Below are 20,795 nucleotides of genomic sequence, written 5' to 3'. Positions count from 1 at the left end.
TCTCTGCACTCAAGTTATCATCCAAGCGATGACTGCATGCTCCCCCATCCATGGAGCTCCAGAATATATGCCATATGAGAACCAAGTCTCCCCAATATCCTGCACAATGCTGCTGGCTCTATGCAGTGATTGCCCACCCTGGCACAAGTCGATTTAGGCACTGCTGTTGAGGGGCATTTCTTCTCAGGTGTGGTTCCATTATAGGGGCAACCCAAAGCACTATACTTTTTGGTTTTGGCACATTTGGTGACGCAAGCGCCACCTAGTGCCCAAAATATTGGTGCTATGAAAGAGAAAGCAGAAAGGGGAGCTTGGGCGCAGTCTATGGTGTTGGCATGGCAACTTGCCAATGCTTGGTAATGAAATGGCCGAAGTACCTGCTGGGCCTTGTTTAAATGTTGAAACAATCACCCATTGCACCATAGGAAATGGCAACAGACTTTCTACAGCTCTTTTTTTCACTCCTTGTTTTGTTTTTAGGACACATTACAGTTGCATGACTCGTTTCTTTTTTCTTCTTATGTAAGGTTTAAACACCATGGGTAATTCCATTGCCGCCACTTTACCGCTGCATCACCACATTACCCAATGTGTTATGGGGGCCCCAAATCTCTTATGTTTCTCTCTCTTTTGTGTGCTAAAAAGGGGCTATGTGGGAAGAATATGTTTAAGAGTGGAGTCAGTATGTACATATTCGACAATGTTTTGACAATGGGCGACAAAGCCAAAAGCGTGATTAAACACGAACACAGGAGACGATTTAGGAGGCTTGTATTGCATTCCAAATCGTAGAGATATGGTTTTTAAAGCTAACACCAGTGTAAAAAAGTCTACACAAACATTTGTGAGTTCACCAAAGCCTGGTACCTGTCTGTTATGACTGCTTGGTCAGCCATAGGGTTCACTCATCAAGAAGACACTGGATACTCTGGATACGTACTTCTCAAGATTACTTTAATGGCTTCTTAGTTACAGGATCAGATGCCATCAGATTATTTGAGAGATCAAGAGGAACAAGGGACAAGAGCCCACTGGCTCCCACCACCCAGGCTCACATATTATAACTGCCTGGGTCAGAACCAATTCAACTCCAAACATTCCAACCTCACACTCAACACTCACAACCTACATTCTAAAGATGACATCAGTCCTGGCACCTCACACATACAGGAAGAGGACAAATCCTAACACCTCCTTTCCTTACACCAAACAAGCACACCTCAAGCACACCTGAAGAGGGCCGAGGCCAACCCTAACACCTCCTCCTGCACAAAAACCAACACACGAGTAGAAACCTCTTAACAATCTATCAAGTTCCACAACACCCGGAAAATTGCACGATCAAGCGTAACTAACATGCTTACGACAGACCCAGCCGCCACAACTACGCTCCTAACCAAACAATACAGCACAAAACTCCTTCCGTTCCCCCCTGCCACAAGGGAACCTTGAACTGCCACTTCTGAGCACTTCCAGCCCCACCTTGGGAAACAAACCAAACACTACCAAGGCCCACCAAACATGCTAATCTCCTTCTATCCACCTCTGCCACCAGCGGATCATGGAACTGCCACTCCCAAGCGCAAACTCCCAAATCGGGATAGACCAGATACTGTCGCAACTCAACGAGAAACTTACTAACAACACAACAATCTACCCAGAACAACGAGTGAATACACAAAGAACTCATACCACCTGTTTAATCCAATCAGAAATTTATGCAAACACAGATACACCAAGTCACCAGTCAAACACTCACCCAAACACACTAATATAAGCGGCACCCAGCTGTCACTAGACAACCACCACCAGCTAGGCTACAAATGTTGGCCAGACAATTGAGCCCTTCAAAACCACTCATATCACCAACAAGTGAACACAGCCGCATAGATGAAAAATGTTGCCAAGAACCTAGAACCAATCGAGAGAAAATTCAAGGGTGATTCCAGAAACCACCTAAAAATTCAAGAACAAAACAAAAAACAAAAAAAACAACAACATCAAAGCTTCGCACAGCTTCAGGTACTAGTTTCCTACTAGATACCTCTGGACTCCGCAGAGCCACCAAACACCACAACATCAAAGCTTTGCAAAGCTTCAGGTACTAGTCTCCTGCTAGATACCTCTGGACTTCACAGAGTCACAAATCACCAAAACATCAAAGCTTCGCAAAGCTCGTCGCCAATTTGTTATGACTGCTTGGTCAGCCATGGGGTTCACTCATCAAGGAGACACTGGATACACATGATAGGCACTTCTCGAGATTACTTTAATGGCTTCTTAGTTACAGGATCAGATGTCATCAGATTATTCGAGCGATCAAGAGGAACAAGGGACAAGAGCACACTGGCTCCCACCACCCGGGCTCACAAATTATAACTGCCTGGGTCAGAACCAATTCAACTCCAAACATTCCAACCTCACACTCAACACTCACAACCTACATTCTGAAGATGACATCAGTCCTGGCACCTCACACATACAGGAAGAGGACAGACCCTAACACCTCCTTTCCTTACACCAAACACGCACACCTCAAGCACACCTGAAGAGGGCCTATGCCAACCCTAACACTGTCCTTGCCTAAAGTGTGTGCCTTGTAATAAAGTGGTTTAAGTGCCTCACTTTATGCCTAAAAGCGATGGCAAGACACTTATCTTGGGACATTGTGCTACATGGTTGACAGTATTTGTAATAGATTTCAATACGTGCACTTGCAGAAACCTTACATAAGAGAAATGAGTCGTTCTGCCAAACAACGCACTGGTGATCATAAATTGCATATTCGCACGCATAATTGTGATTTCAGGTAATTAAACATGTAGAGAAACATGAGAGTGGGGGGATCAGCAAAAACGCGTACAGAAACATGACATGTTCTGGATACATTTGTTAGCACTATCTATCTATTTGGAATTAACGAGAATTGCACTTTGAGCAGTTTTTTAGTTTGGGCTACTAGATGATGATTGCGCCATCTATAAGCTGAAACTATTGCATTAGAGCACATATAGGGAGAAATGGCATATGGGGAGGGGTACACAGCTTGTAGGTGTTGTTTGGGTATTTGCCAAACCCATTGACGGCCTATAGCCATGCTAATCCCTATGGTCATTCCCACTCGTTCCTGCTCCGTCCCGCCCAAAACACCTCCTCATGGGAATCCTTCGAGCTTGTTTTAATCAAGCCTTGCCATCAAATTTTGAACTCAAAGTGCCTACCATTTTTATTTCAAAGCAGTCTTCTGAGAGTTTATGACTTAATTGGAGTTGTGAACCCTCTACTGGTGTAATAGAAATCTCTTAACCGGGTCTGCCTTCAGCCACTCGATTTATAAGCACAATGTGTGTCCTTCACTGAAGTCCTGTTGAAGTGTTAGGCTTGTGCCAGATACTGCTATTTGATGACCAGGGACTCATACCATTTTGCACCTGCTACCATCAATGGCCAGTTAATAGCACTGCGGCAGTGCCTGGCAAGTGCCTTTTCCATGCCTACGCAAAAGCCCAAAATATTGGCATTTCCAATGCTTGTTTTAGTATTGTGATTAGGAGATTTTAATAAGTGTTATTCTTTTTTATGCTTTCAGGTTGAACTATATTTTCAGTTTCCCTGATTTTATTGATATGTTTTTGGTACATGTCAAATTATTATTAAGAGTCGTAAGTGTAGGAATGTTGAAAGTGCTAAGAAGCAAGTGCCTACTGAGATCAGATGGCGTGTAACACAGTGGAGTTTTCATTGAGGAGAAACTTAGCAGACGAGTAACTCCCGGGCTGGAAGGGAGCTCCTGGACTTCTGGCGTTCACTGCTCGTGGTACACATGCACCCGAGACGACCTTCGTGTAAGCTCAGAGTAAGTAGAAATAGCAATGGTGGGTCTGTTTTGCAGGTTCAAAGTGCGGCCTTGATCTTTGGTGTGTGTTTAGCCATGCATTAGTGTCTATTTGTTTGGTGCTTTTTTTCGTAGCTTTGGATCCGATCCGTTTGCATTTCGGAGCTTTTAGGAAAAGCAAGATGGATATTGAACTTCTTTTGGAGACTTTCGGAGCACACTTTGTTAAGAGGTGTGCATCCACACGTGGTGTGCATCCCACAACATTACTACACTTCCATGACATCCACACGCGGTGTGCATAGCACAACATTCCTGCAGTTCCATAACCCGGCCATTTGTCCATTATTATACCAATATACATTATTCTTGTTCCTTTCTCTTGGCCCCCTTACTTTCCTCAACCAGTAAGGTGCAGAATGAGACATGTTTCTTTTATGGCATAAAAGGCTGCAGATTTTATTTTCACACATATAACAAAACACAGCCAACATCTGTGAAGATAGCTCCGAAGGTGCAGCGACTGCTCCGTGTCCAAAAACTTGCTTCCCCCCTTTTCCCAACACAGTCCATAGTAGGCACAACTCCCCCAACCCTTTGTGCCTGAGACCCGCCTGCCCCTGCAGGTGTTCCTGGGCTGGGAGAGCGCCGTTTGTTGGGGGGAAGCTGAGCCTCTCATTGTTACCACCAGACGCCCCTGCCGTTAGGCTCCCAAGAGGCGCTGGTCCGAGAAGAGCCAAGACCCTTCCGGCGTCCTCGGGGCTCATTCGGAGTCTGCCTTTTGTGTTTGGTCGCCCAAACACCACCACGCCACTTGGTGGGTTACCGTCCACCATGGCTTCCCTTCTCTCCTGCTTTTTTTATCGCTTAAATAGCTTTGTAGATATACTCCCATAGAATAGCTCCATTCCCATTGCCGACAGATGAACACCATCTTTTAGAAAGTATTCAGTGGATTTTAAGATGCTCAGGCCATGTCTGATGTACTTCTGCCCCTGCCACCATTCCATCCTGCTCTGCCTTAACCAGGGCGTGCCTGCTCCGGGACACTTCTGCCCCTGCCACCTTTCCATCATGCTCCGCCTTAACGAGGGCCGGCCTGCTCCGGGACACTTCTGCCCTGCCACCTTTTCATCCTGCTCCACCTTAACCAGGGTGTGCCTGCTCTGGGACACTTCTGCCCCTGCCCCTTTTTCATCTTGCTCCACCTTAAACAGGGCGGCCCTGCTCCGGACACTTCTGCCCCTGCCCCTGCCACCTTTCCGACTTGTTCCTCATACTGCACCTGCAATAGGTTCCTCACCACTTTTATTCGGCAAAAGCTCCCCGACCAACTTATCTTTGCTCTGCCTGCCCTTGCGGGAGTTACCATTGGGAGAGCGCCGTTCCTGACGGGTGAGGTTGAGCTGTATTCATTTTGCTTGATTTTCCAAAACCAACTTTGCCTTCATTGCCCCTTCTCTCACTCTTATCCTTTTCAATCCTTTAAAGGAAGGCTCCCCCTTTCCATACTCCTTGTCATGTGGGCCCAATTCCCCCACCCCCTACTCCTTAGCAGATTGCTTGCCCTTGCAGGATTTTTTTTCGGGCAGCGGAAGTGCCGCTCCTGACTTGGGAAGGCTGGGCCCTTCCCTACTTCTGTTCTTTTAGCAGGCTGAACGGCAGCATTGAACTTGCTGACCTGATACCACACTCCAACCCTGCCAACCTACAGTGCCAGCACTGTAGCCTGCTGCCTTGCTTACCACCTTACACCATAACACCTTACTTTCGAAATGAACCCTGCTTACATCACCTTGTAGCTTGGTAACACCTGTCACATGTCCCCCAGACCTATCTCCAGACACCCCACTACCAGACCTTGCCATGACATGGTACCACCACCGTGTCCCACGCCACTCTGCCTTTCCACGCCTGACATTTATCCCCCTTGGCAAAATTACTAGCCATATGCAACATGTCCCTGGCTGGATAGACCGCAATTCAAGGCTCGCCCCCCCCCCAGTTGAATGAAAAGCATTGGATATCTTTTTTGAATTAATGAATTAATGCTGCCCTCGGGTCTCGAACTGCAGTTGTTAGGTTTGCAGGCCAGACACTTCACGACTGCACTATATAACATGATGAAAAATTATAAATAAGTAAAGGTGAAAAGTCCCTTTTCGATACTGCGAGTTTTGGGGAAAACATTTGTCTTGGTTCTTGGAGGTTAAAAATGCCTTTTTTTAATGTTTTCAAAACACTATTAGACCTTGACCTGCTGATTTCTGGCGATGTCACATCCCATTGTATTTGTTGATGAGTCCCCCCGCTTTAATTAATAGGACTTGACCCCGGCAGCAAATTGAACCGCTCACCTCACCTTTACTTCACCCCAAAGGTGCTGGTTTACCCCAAAATTGGGCACCTCAACCATCCACATCACCTTCATCCCAAAGGTACTGGTTTATCCAAAACGTGTTGCATGCAATAGCAAATCCTCCTTCCTGCTGCGGCGGGCGACGTCCTTTGCCGAAGGGGCTGGATACTCCCTGCCTTGGCTCCCCGCTGCTTATATGGGGCTTAGCCTGCCCCCTTTCTTTGTATGCCCTTCGCAGGCTTTTCCCAGCGCTTGGCGCACTTCTCCTTGTTCCTCCCCCTTACCCAGGCGGAAGGGAGGCGAGGAACACCCTGCCCGGGTTACCGGGGTGCCTCCTCCATTTATTTTCTTTGGGTTTTTTCCGTCGTCACCTTCATGACAGCCACACGCGGTGTCCATAGCGCAACATTCCTGCAGTTCCATGACATCCACACGTGGTGTGCACAGCGCAACATTCCTTAAATTCCATGACATCCACATGCGGTGTACATACCACAACATTCCTACAGTTCCATGACATCCACACGTGGTGTGCATAGCGCAACATTCCTGAAGTTCCATGCCATCCACACGCGGTGTGCATACCACAACATTCCTACAGTTCCATGACATCCACACGTGGTGTGCATAGCACAACATTCCTGCAGTTCCATGACATCCACACGCGGCATTCACACGCGGTGTGCATAGCACAACATTCCTGCAGTTCCATAACATCCACACGCGGTGTGCATACCACAACATTCCTACAGTTCCATGACATCCACATGCGGTGTACATACCACAACATTCCTACAGTTCCATGACATCCACACGCGGTGTGCATAGCACAACATTCCTTAAGTTCCATGACATCCACATGCGGTGTACATACCACAACATTCCTACAGTTCCATGACATCCACTCGCGGTGTGCCTAGGACAACATTCCTACAGTTCCATGACATGGCACATAGGCTTCCTCGTATGCTTTTCTCTTTTCTTTTATTTTGGATAACAGTAAGTAAAAACACAGTGAAATCAAGAAAAACTACAGCACCCATAATCCCATCCAGGCACAGTCCTCGGGCTTAGACCAATCATTCTCCAGATCTAAATCCTGTTTCTTCCTGCACGCCCCGAGACGGCTACACCTAATTTTTCATTGATGCATTTAAGTAGTTTGTGTAATGTTGTTTGCTAATGATATGTAGGCCAGTTGTCAGCTGTCCGTATGGGTAATTAATAAAGGGCCTGCAACCTTTGACTTGCCAGATGTTTTAGACTACATTTTCCATTAGCCCTACCCAGCGTAGGCAATGGTAAGAGATCATGAGAGTCGTGGTCCAAAACATATGAAGAGGGACACTTTGCGGACGCCTGGATAAGGGGCCCCCTCCCACTCTGAAATGAACCAGTCTTTTTCTGCTGTGCTCGCTCGCTTTTGTTTGAATTTATACCCAGTGGCAATTCATGGGAGAGCTTGCTCCGGGCTGGCGCGAGGGGTGGTGTGCTGGCCAGAGATAAGTCGCGGGGGTTGAGAAAAGGCCCCAACACTCTGCACACCTAGACTCAGACAATAGGAGCAAAGAATCCGGATGCAACAGGTTCGGAGCAGCCGCTGTCTACGACGCTTTCAGTTAATTTCCAGTGAGGCAGCTATAGCCAGCTCCTCTACTCTTACTTTGCCTTTTCTGTAGAAACAGGCCTATCTATAATGCAGAGTCAGGGCTCCTCTGACTACAACATGGCCCAGGATTCTGTGGGTAATGATCCAGCTGCCGAGCCTGGCAGGGGTGGCTGGCAGGGGTAACTGGCCTGGCAGGGCTGACTTGCCTGGCAGGGGTGCCTTGCTGGGGTGATTGGCATGGGTGGCTGGCAGGGGTGGCTGGCAGGGGAGTCTGGCAGGGGTGCTGGCAGTGGTGACTGGCAGGGGTGGCTGGCTGCCGAGTCTGGTTGGGGTGACTGGCTGGGGTGGCTTGCAGTGGTGACTGGCAGGGGTGGCTCGCAGGGGTGGCTGGCAGGAGTGCCTGGCAGGGGTGAATGGCTGGGGTGAATGGCTGCCGAGTCTGGCAGGGTGGCTGGCAGGGGCGACTGGCTGGGGTGGCTGGCTGGGGTGGCTGGCATGGGTAGCTGTCAGGGGTGGCTTGCAGGGGTGACTGGCAAGGGTGGATGGCAGGGGTGACTGGCAGGGGGGGGGGCTGGCCGGGGGAATGCCTGCCATTCATTGATGCCGCCCTTTCACGGGAAGAAGGCAAAGCCTTGATTCTAAATTAGGAGAAAGGCCCATTAGCTCAGTTGATAGCGGGTGGGGGGGAGGGGCGCCTAACCCCCGGGTCTAGCCAGGAGACTCAGGGTTTTTACGCTCTTCTCCGGGTCTCCGAGGAAGAGCGTGGAGGCTCCTGGTTCTCCAGCCATGATTGCTTCGGGTTGAGCTGCACTGCTGGCAGATATTGTTCGGCTGTTTATTTAATAATGCTTTGTAGCAGTCAACCATTTCTTTAAAACACCCTCAACTAAACCCCTGAGGAAAACAACGCCTTCTTCTCTGGCAAATAGGAACCCAAGAATCAATTTTCCTTAGTTTAGGATTCAGGGACTCACCTGGGCGAGGTGGGATTGACATCCACTTGGACAAACGCCCCCTCCCAGTGGAGTACCCCTGGGGTACCATCCTATGGGGCTGGCTAGGAAAGTACTGGGACCAACAGTGACAGAGCTGCTAAAAGTGCTCACCCGGGGCTTCGCAGAGGCACAGAGGGAGAGCAAGAGAGCCAGAATAGCAGCACTTCTGCACCCTTCAGCTGGGGGTTAGGACACTGCACCCCAATTGTATTTATTAGATTTCTAGAGCGCTTTTGCCAAAGTGCTTTCACAAAAGGTACATTAAAAATGGAAATGATGGGTGATGTGGGGATTCACAAGATTAAGCGCAAGAAATAGGCAGAAGAAAATGTTTGAATGGAGTGCGGAAGACATGATACGAGGAAGAAGCATGAATAGGCGGAGGAAGAGCGGGGCATGGAGCGAAAAGGAGCGGGAACGAGAGGAGTCTCATGGTGGTTTAGGAACGGAGAGAAGAAAAAGAGATTGAGAACGCAGAGAACGAGTTGGGGTATAGAAGGATACGAGAGAGCAAAGATAAGAGGGAGCAAGACCGTGCAGGGCTTTATAAGCGAAGCAGAAAAAGAAGATAGAGGTCGAAAGAAAGCAGGGAGGCAGAGCAAAGCGAGTGAATGAAGATGGAGAAAAGAGGAGATCTGAGAACATACAACCCGTTCAAGAGGTTTAGATACGAATGGCAGTAGGGGTATGGGTCGACGGTTAGATGGTAGTGAAGAGTCCAAGGAAGGTTTCTTGAGAATGGGAATGATAACTGCATGTTTACAAGAGGACGGAAAGGTGAGGGAGTCGAGGGAGAGATTCCCTAAGGAAGTGAGATAAGGGGCCAGAACTGGGAAATATAGAAAGAACCAGGTGTGCTCGGGCAAAGATACAGAGGTATCAGCATCAGATAGAGGAGACAAAGGAGAATCAGTGGAAAGATGGGGACAAAAGGGGGACAGGGGAGAGGACGAGGAAGGAGAAGGTGGGAAGGAGAAATGAAGAGTGCTCACTTTAGAAGTGAAGAAGTTAGCACAGCAGATGATAAAACAGGTGGAACCCCCTTTTAATTGAATTGACATAGATTCCTCAAATAACCCTATAGACGGACCTCTGGGTTAGAGGATACTACTGGCAATCCCGTGATCTGTGCTGCCGCTATTGCACCTCCAAACTGTAGGGTGTGGCCCCCTTTGCCAGTGGAAGGCCAATATGCTGGCAGAGTCTAAACACCCGCTAAATACATATATTGATTTGTTTGGGAGCGAGTTTGTGAAGGAGTTAGGAAAGTCCTTTAATTCTTTCACCTCTCTGCATCGGGCTCTCTCCTCACTGCATGAGATCTTTTACACGTGGGTCTCTGCCAGAGTCAGCTGTACGAGGGGACATAAGCCCCTCTGGTCAGACTCCTTGATTTGATTTGATTATTTATAGAGCCCATACCCCGAGGGGACCAGGCATTAACTGTATCTAGGCGCTGGTGTAAACAACGGACTAGCTCATAAGCCCGTCAGAGTGGTTAGGGACATTTACAAAAAGAGATAGGTTTTTAACTGTTTCCTGAAAACAGTCAAAGAATTGATACCTCGAAGGTTCAATGGGATAGAGTTCCAGGACCGGGGGCCAAAAAAGGAGAACCGCCTATAGCCCCAAGTAGTTTTTCTCACAGATGGGACTTGCAAACGGTGCTGGTCCTTTGAACGAAGATGTCTTTGTGGACAGTACAACTGGATGTTTGTAGGCAAATAGGCTGGCACCAGCCCATGAATACATTTGATATCCCAAACAAAGCACTTTAAACAGAATTCTTTGCTGAACTGGGAGCCAGTGGAGACTCCTCCTGTATTGAGAGATAGCTGTCCTTCTGGGTAACGAAAACATTAGCCTAATGGCTGTTAGGCAGAATCCTGTGCAGTGCCCTTAGGGACCACTACACACAATTAAGACCACAGGTGGCAATACAAGTTTTACCTTTGGTACAAGCCTGTACTACTATGTCAGAGTGGTAGCAGTGGCGGAGCAGCCAGGCTTATCTCAAGAGTATATGACCAGTAGCAGAGATTACACAAAGGGACCACAATTACTGTGACTCAAGCAAACACTGACTCAAGGTTTTGTAGAGAAAAATTTGTACAGTAAGTCTCAAGGTAAGTAGCCTGTGTTTGAATGGACCGGTGTTACGAACAAAACATGTTACCGCGAATACGATTGCGATCACTTTTGACAGTTCGGTCTGATAACTAAACGCGTATCCGTGACATGAAATGCTACCGGGGCAAAAACACACTTAGCACCTGAGATACCCAGAGGGTTTTGGAGGCAAAAATCATAGGCAATACTTTGGTTAGGCAGACAGGATTGAGAAACACTCAGAGACAGGAGTTCAAGAGTCAAAGAGCCACAGCCAGGGTTAAGTGACACCGGGGATCTGTTGCCGAAGATCACACAGTCAGACAGTTAACGATTCAATGTAGCCAAGAGTACTTCAATATTGTCAATGTTCGGAAGCAAAAGTTATAAGAAGGAGGGAAGACAAGGGCAAGCCTTGAAGATGAAGAAAAGGGGTTCACCCTGTTTCCTAAAGCAGAACACAGTACCTTATTCCAATGGTGCAGCTGGTGCGCTGGCAGTTGTTCCTGTTAGTGGCCCGCAGACCCACGGTTCCTGAAGCTTCGAGGTGAAGGAGGACGTCTGAAGGGGGTCTGCACCACACAGGGATGAAGCCGGCAGCAGCGACAATGAATAAAAGTTGTGCTCCTTAAAAACAGGAGAGGTTCTTCAGGTGGCTATCCGGACCACTACAGCAGTGTGCAGCGATTTTGACCACGAAGGCGACCTCTGGCTGAAGAAGATGAGCTGGTTATCCCCTCCAGGCTCAAGGGAAGAAGACTCCGGACTGGATCTTCTCTAGTCGTCGAAGGGTAGATAGCTCAGGACTGCAGCAGGGCTTCACCGGGACGGGGTAGTTGCAGTAGTCATCGTTCTCTCTGCTTCTCTTCGGTTTCTTGTAGTTCCAGTGGCGACTCTGACTTCTAGTCCAAGAGACCTGCCTTTTATGCGCAAAACCCCCATTCACACAGCCTGGCTGTCAATCACCCAGCAGGGTTTTTTTCCAGGTGGGACAACCACCTCAGCCAATCATGGCAAAGTGTGACTTGGGTTTCCTAGGATACCCTGTGCAGGGGGTGACTACACCCCTTCCTCACATTCAGCCCACCTAGACACCCAAGCGCCTGGTGGAGGGCTTCTGGGCAGAAGCCCACCAAAAGACGGTGAACAAAGAAGGCGAACCTAGTTTGCCACGCTAAGTAAAACACAAGAAGGACTTTAACAAAAAGAAATGGCGAATAAACCCAACCGGAGCCAAAAGAAAGACAATTTGGTCAAGCGAGTTTATGTTCGAGGCTAATAGAATAGCCTAAAACAATACCACGTTTATCTAATATAATTGCGGTAGAAAAGTTAGGGTAGGTACCACTGCCACCAGCCAAGTCCAAATGTTAAAAGAGCGAAACAATGCTCTAGGAGACACAGATAACAAGGGCTACGAATTAACCCTTTCCAATACTCCATGTAAGATGGGGTGTACTGGATCTGTAGTTAAATGACTAAGTAAAGTTAATGGCAACTTTACCCTTTTCTGGGGCACAGTAGTCAGCCTCAGAAATGGAATCGGTGGGAAGTCTAAAAGACAACCCTGTGCACGGCACTGAAGGTGCTGTGTGACACACGAAAGAAGAGGGCTACTGAAGTGGTGTACTTCAGAGTCCACAATCACAAAAACAGAGAAATATACCTGGCAAAACACAGGTAAGAGTGGGGGGAAAGCTCACACTCTTACCAAGTAGAAAGAAATAATCTCCAGAAGTCCAGCAAAGCTGCTGGGGGGCTCACTAGGTGAGGGAAATTAGCCATCAATGAGAATTCTCCCTAACAATGGCAGAATTCTGGGCAACCTCTAATCTTTTGATTTTACATTTTTGGGCCCCTATAACAAGGGCATTACAGTAGTCCAGCCTGGCATTGGTAAGTATGCCTATTACCAGTGAACGGTCCTTCTCGGCAATGAGTGACACAACCGTTTTTATAAGTCTGAGTTGATAATATACCGATTTGGCCGTTTGACTAACCTGAGAGTTACAGTCCATACTTGACTGCCAGATGCAGCCAAGATTCGTCACTGCGTCTGAGTATTTAGTGGGAACAACAAACAGTGAGGGGCAGAGGGTGCTCTGGACAGTGTTTCTTACCCGTCTCTTGGGGCCAAGCACAATAACCTCCATTTTTGATGGATTCAACTGGAGCTTGTTCTTCAGCATCCAACTTTTGATCTTACCGTCGCAGGATAGAACTAGATCTATTGCTTCCCATGATTGCTTAAGTCGTGCATAAATGTGGGTGTCGTCAGCATATGAATGGTACGACAGACCAAATTCAGAAAAGATGTTCAACAATGAATGAATGTAAATGTTGAACAGCAATGGCGAGACTGAGGACCCTTGAGGTACCCCGCATTCCATCGGTATAGCATTGGAAAAATAGACCCCAATTTTCACTTGCTGAGTGCGGTCGGTCAGAAAAGAAACAAACCATTTCAGAGTTTCATCTGAAACCTGCGCCACTGAAGGCAGCCTTGTAATGAGAATTTCAAAATCAACTGTATCGAAGGCCGCCGACAGGTCTAGCATGACAAGCATGCGAACATCCCCTTCGGCGGCGGCCCACAGCAAGTCATCCCAGACTGTCACAAGGGCTGTCTCAGTGCTGTGGTCCGGTTTAACACCCGTCAGAAAATGGTTGAGAATCCTATGTTCATCCGCATAGATCTGCAATTGACTCATCACAATTTTCTCTAAGATTTTAGTAGGCCATAACAGACTAGCTATTGGACGGTTATTGGATAGATCTTTATGATTCAGTGCCGGTTTTTTGAGCAATGGTGTAAGGTATGATTTCTTCAGGTCTTGGGGAACGCAGCCCTGAGATAATGAGGTGTTGATCATAGTTCGTATTGACGTGCCAAGGGCAATAATATACTGTTTGGTCAAGTAGGCTGGGATCGGATCATATCCTAAGTTGGTGGGCCTAAGTTTCCCTAAAAGGCCAATGACTTCATCAATCCCAATGGGAGGAAAGGCAAATTTAGGGCATAGCCCTGGCGAATTTAAAAAAACAGTTTTTCCTGAACTAGCATCAGTGTCATTGGGGCAGACATTAATGCTATTTCTAATCATTTTAATCTGTGATTTCCATCCTTCATCCAAATACTCTGGACCATTTTTCTTCCCCAAAGCTCCCACAACTTCAGAATCAGAGAATCCAGGGGCACAGACAGAAGAGTAGGATTTAATCAAGGAGAGTGCCACTCCCCCATTGCCCCAAGAGACACATAACATGGGAGAGTTGTGTTTTTTCTTCAAACTTTAGTCACACTTCACTGGACCCTTAACTGCTCCAGCAATTCTAATGTTTCAAGGCTGGATTTACTTTCTCCCCCATGAAGAGAAGGCCCAGAAGGATGGCTCTTTTTTCCATGGAGTATCACACTCTAATTTCATTGGAGGTCAATGCTCTCTAACAGAAGAAGGGTATAGAGAAGGTTCAATATTAGGGGCTCAGGCATGAGATGAGTCCTTGTCTCGTGCTTCCAAACAGAGGGAAGGCTGGCACTCAACTACAGGGGTCCTTCAACATAGTGAGGTCCTGGGTACCTCTGTGGGTGGCAGAGAGGCAGGTGCTGTTCCAGCAGCAGATCACCCCCAATGGGGATGGTTACCAGACAGTGCTTACTTCTGCCCTTGCGACACCTGCTCCATCTCACAACTGGAGGACTTTAGAGAGGACTACTCTCCCGGCAGAGTCCAATGAAATCTTCAGGATGGTTCAAAATCATTCCAGAAAGGCACGTGCGCCAAAGGCTGTTGTTGGCTCATGCACACCAACTGTATGTAACTGTATGTAACTTGTTTAATATGCCACTTGTTTAATATGTCACTTGTTTAATATGTCACCCAAGTCACATATTGATATGTTTGTAACTAAGTAATATGCAGTACTATTCCTGGTAATCTGAATGTAATTGGCAACACACCAACGTGCATATGGTACCATTGATATGAAAGAACAAGACAAGATATTGAGCCCACTATCGTGAGGAGATACTTTTTGACTACATTTTGCTTTAGGGATCCAATCCCTGCTCTTGAAATGTGTGGAATTTGCACTTATGATGTCACAAACGAAGTACTTTGCTCCAGAGGAAGTGGAGCACAAAGGAAATAGAAAAAGAGGCAGAGAGAATCAAGATTGCAGGACCCTCCCAAAACTGTACAGACCCCTCTCTCGATCACCCTAGCTCTGCCTCTCCACTCTCGATAGTATCAAAGGCCTTTAGAAATGCACCCCCCAGATGTGAGGGCTAGCTCTCTCTGAATGGGTGTGCCGCTTGGTTTCTGTTCCCAGGTCAGGGTCCTGTGGAGTGGCCATCCTGGGAAAAAGGGTGTTACCTGCCCTTACAAAGGAACAAAGAGAAGCAATCCCCCAAGGCTAGAGCTGTCAGTGGACAGGGGCAGGCCTTGTCTGGGGATGGGGGGAGGGAATACACATAATCCTTGCACAGCTGAACTGGGCCCACAGGGCTGACACATGTGCAAAATCAATTTAATGTGGCTGGGATAACTCTGAAATATGCTGGCCACCATACCCTAACTCAGGTATTGCTTATATTCATGTTTCTTTGTGCCACCAGGACAACATCTTTGGAGTTATGCCATTTGTGAAGCAGGCGTACATATTTTAAATGCAACCCCTGCGCTGCAGAGATTTCGGTGTCACTGCAGCTGTCAAGAGTCAAATGGGCACCCGTGGCCTCTGAACCTGCTCTGTGCCACTAGTAGGGCAGGTGCTGCGAATCGGGATACTGATGTAGCAAGGCACAAGTACACAATATGCTTTTGGCAAGGAGCTTAAGAAAGGGGAATCTGATTAGCCGATTTCCCTTTCAGAGACTGAATTACCCTCATCATTTTATTATTTAAAAAAATAAATAATAAATAATAAAAAAAGCCAGGGCTTTCACACCCTTGCCAGATGACAATTCATCACAGCAGCGACTAATGGGAGGATAGGCTTTGAGTAAATGGTGTAATGGCCAAGGACTAGGCAGGATATAAATCTGGCCAAGGGCCCAGCATCAAGGTCAAGCTCCCCTTTGGAGGCTTCCATTCATATATAGGGAAAAGTAGGGATGTCTTTGCGAATCTGCTGTAAGCACACACTCTCGCCGCCAGGTGGCAGTCTGGTTTAAAGTATTGATAGCAGACCTGTTGAAATTAGAAACAGATATGGTGGGCGATCTGCTAGAGACAAAGCGTGGGTTTGAATACCATTTTTGACATTCTGATGTTTGATTATTCTTCATGACTGTTTATACAGGGGTGATTTGTTAGTGTGCTAATTCACTCCCTGCCTGTTCAATGACTCAACGCTTCCTTATAATGTATGGTGATACTGGCATTTGTAGCGCTGTGTCAACTATTTCATCCATTTATAGATACCTGTATTATCCTCTCTGTGAGGAGTCACACGCTTCACAACATTCTTCCATGACCAAAGCTGCGATAGTTTCCCACCAAATTGATGCATATGCTTAAAGGAATGGTTCGGTCAACATTTTTTATTGTCCCTACGGGTCGGCCATGTGTTTTCAAGCCTAAGTCGCTCGATTTTAGAAAAATTTCCTATGGACCTTACCCGAGTTTTCGTCCATTAAACACACGCGAAAATAGACACCAGGGCGCTGCCATTTTGTGATAATCCTATCACCTGCCGCATCGCCCTGGCTGACCTGCTTTTGCAGCACTAAATCATATCCCCTGCCCCTGAGCCTGACATTATAAAAACATTCTTATTCCCCGCCTCTCTCCGTGACATTACTGTGCTGCGTAGGCAAACGCGCCCAGTCGTCTTCTACGCAACTTCACACAGAACCTGGAAACCAACACAGATCAACTCACAACACAGCGCGCCACAATTCGGAATATGAAACTGTACTTTAAAATCAAACAGCAGTACGATACATTTGGTAAAGTACATTTATTTGATATTAAATATTTAGAGAATATTCATTCATTCCGGTATAAAAGCGTCTAAAGAGTTACTTACATTATATTTGCCATTTCCATTGTATCTCTGCGTAATGCAGTCCGTAAATCCCACTGTGTTCGTGCCAACGATTTTTCATATACTGAACTAACATGAAACTCGGTCTAGTTTCAGAATTTTCAGCCTTATCGTCTCTTACGTTATTGCCCACCTCCTTCAAATGAAGTCCTTTCGGCATGGTCCATGTCTCTCAAGGTCAAAAAACAATAGAATCTTATACTGCCAGTGCGATTTGCGGGCCTCTTTAGCCCACAAGCATAAAACCAAAGCCGCTGACCTTCACTCTGCATGAGCGTACATTCTTACTTTGCAACATCCCGTGTAAAGCCATCTGTGAGAACTTGAATTTTCGACTCCATGTTTGTACTAGGCCTCAATGTGCAAATGCGAACTGGCTTCTCTCCCATCTGCAACGCCTCGATTGGCGCGTTCTAAGGCCCCCAATTCTGTCCTCGTTGTCCGCGAGCTTTGCAGCCCTAGAGAACCATAACTATGGAGACATTGACTTTTTGGGGGAAGGTCAGGGAAAGTATAAAGTACCAGAGGAGTTGAGTTGAAAGTGAGATTTATTGTTTATTTGTTTTATTATTTGCAATACGCAAGCCTCCCCTCGGTTAACAGTGCACAGCATTTACATGAGATTGCGAAACTTAGTTACAGCAACAAAAATATACACATACACATATTCACAAGGTCAGCGATATGAGGTGAATAGAGAGAGAAGTCAAAGATGACACCCATGTTGTTTGCCACCCAGGATGGTGAATGGAGGGTTTAGGGTTAGCATACTTTGTATGCACACTGTACAATAACATTATTTTCAAAAAGACAATCAGATTACAATGATTTATTTAAACCGGGATTTGCACTTCTCAACGAGCTCTGCTTTGGGTGGACATGGCACAGTGGCAATGTTTGGTGTCAATGCATCAGTGCTCTGCACAGAAACGCTAAAAATTCCATATCTGTGCTTCTCTAGTACACTAACAATAAAGCCTTTAACAAAGTCGAACTCCATTTCCTCATATACTGGTTTTACCCCCCATTTCTTAGTTCTTTTTCCAAAGGTCGTAGTGTAGCGAGGCATCCCTACATTTCCCGTAGTCCTAGACTGTTCACGGCCCACATCCTCGTTATGGGACAAGACCGCTAGTAGAGTCCTATGTTTCATGCCCTGTAAGCTGAAATGCAATCGCTTTGGCCTGTACTGTAGGCACATATTGTGGAACACCTCCAATTCTCCTGCGTGACAGAATTCTGTCAGTCCCCTCAAATCTCTTGATAGAGTTTTATCGAAAACAATCTTCTCAATGGCTTTGTGTGTAGATGAAGATGCAATCAACCACTTCTTCTTCCGTGCCTCCTCTGTGGACAAAGGGCCATGTTCACATTGGTGGAAATGTTGGTTTTCTGTCCAGCGGTGAACGTTGGTACAGTGGTGCATCAGTGACCGCCATTTTTCAAGTAGGATTTCCACTGACCCTTCACAGTTTTGGAGCTCCATCAAAGATGGTTGCTGATAGACTGGGACCACTGTGAAATACTTTCAAAACCTTTTTTTTTCCCTGCAGCCGAGATTTACTTATTGATTGATTTAGCAAGATGCCATACATCAAATTGATGTTTAATATGTGGGAACTGCTCTCTCATTGTCTTGGCAATTGAAACGTGTCTGTCCGTGGCTATGACGTCGATGTGCATTCCCCTTGATTGTAGATATTGCAATGATTTTGTAAATCCTAGTTTCTTCATGGCCACTGAGGATTTACATTGGGACACCTGCACGACCACCGAACTCACAATTTTCTTACTATCCATGTCCTGAAAGTGGTAAATGCAGTACTGGGCAGAAAATCCAGGGCTGTTGCAGTGTTCATCGCCAGCTAGCTCGAATCGTTTCCCTTCGAATGTACTTGCTAGAGACAATTGTTCAATTTTCCAAGCATCACTAATGGCCGGAAACAGATAATCATGTTGGTATTTGTAGTACTGCGTTTTAGAAATGAAATAGAGCCCCACAAACTGAAAGAAAGACTCTAACTTTCTAAAACTGGACCCACTAAAAAGTGAGGCAGCTGCACACAGTAGATTGCCTGCTGGCAGCTTCCCCAGCATCGGTTGTGCAGGCCATGAGAACGCATGATTAAATCTACAGGCGGCATGTATTTTGACGTTACTGCCTTGTTTTTGATGAGTCACATGAATCAATGGCTCCCCACATACTTCCCCTCCAACTGAATGCCCACAATTCAGCATACTTATAATATCCATCAAACAACTGTCGAATACTATGTATTTGCCCTCTTTCATTAAACTGTCACCCGGCGTGAAAGTTGTTTCGGACTGTGCCGTTGAGGACATATCAAGAAATTCGAAAGAAATATCGCTGATATCAAGTTCTGATGCATCGTTGGGTGCTGCTGCTGGTTCATTCTCTGTCATTTCAACATCTGTTACTTCAGCATTGATGGGAGAACACAACATTGTCGACAGCTTTTTCGGTGGCATTTTTCTGGCGGGTGTATATTGTGTGAATTGATCTGGGACTACTTCAGAGCTATCTTCAATACATTCAATATCATCTTCTTTTGGTGGTGCAGTTGAACTGTAGCAATGGTCCAATACAACTTTACTGGATTCTCCGGACACATTCAATTCATGTTCTGGCCATTGGACATGAGCATCCCGAGTCTCAACACGCCGCGTCTGAATTAATAGTTCCTCCATAGTGTAAATGGTCTGGCAAGCAACATCTCTCATTTGCTTCACTGTCTGTGTATGTATAGTTCATACACCCACGGGTAACTAGAGGACAGATTGAAAAAGGGATGTTCATTTTAAACACAATATAAAGTATATTACAATTGACAGGAAAAAAACATAATATAGTCCCTAACACAAAACAATTCCTCTGCACGCTGTTGCTCCGATTAGTTTCCGCATGTCTTCCCTTCCTCTTGCGCTGCAACGACTATATTTTCTGGATCCGCATAGACAGCACGGAATGATGTTCCATCGACTCCCTGAAACATAGTACTTTCATTACTATGTATCACACTATTGAAAACATAAAACACACGTGTGGACGAACACACAGGTACATCTCAATAGCTAAACACGAATTAAACATTCTGTAGAACAATCAAACCACAAGTATTCGGGCTCTGATGATCTAGGTAGATGGAACTGTCAGTATCCATACCTCTGACTCCGCATGGACTGCCATGAATGGTTGGATTGGAGAGGAGGCATCAGCAACTCCCTGAAACACAGTACTTGCATTAGTATGGTTTTCAATATTGGAAACATAACACACACTTGGGGTCGACGGCACAGGTACATATAAAGAGATAACCACAAATGATGCATTGTCCAAAAGAATCAAGGAATATCTAAATATGATCAGATTTCATCGACTTATTTCTCTGATTTCTTTACATCTGCATCACCTACAAGGGATGTTGTAATTGTAGAGGAAGCTCCGTCGTCTCCCTGAAACACAGTACTTGCATTAGTATGGTTTTCAATATTGTAAACATAACACACACTTGCGGTCGACGGCACAGGTTCATATAAAGTGATAACCACAAATTATGCATTGTCTAAAAGAATCAAGGAATATCTAAATATGATCAGATTTCATCGACTTATTTCTCCGATTTATTTACATCTGCATCATCTAAATGGGATGTTGTTATTGTAGTGGAATCTCTGTTGTCTCCTTGAAACACAGTACTTGCGTTAATAGGGAAGAAAGTATAGCAAATGGAATCACGTTATATGATGACACTCGATGGAGCTGTCAGTATCCATACCTCATGCTGCCGAAGAATATGTAGGGATGTTGTAAATTTA

Source organism: Ambystoma mexicanum, chromosome 8, assembly GCF_040938575.1.
Source record: "Ambystoma mexicanum isolate Mex_15411 chromosome 8, UKY_AmexF1_1, whole genome shotgun sequence".
In the NCBI taxonomy this organism is placed as follows: domain Eukaryota; kingdom Metazoa; phylum Chordata; class Amphibia; order Caudata; family Ambystomatidae; genus Ambystoma; species Ambystoma mexicanum.
The sequence above is the reverse complement of the archived record's forward strand: the minus strand, read 5'-3'. Positions refer to the sequence as shown.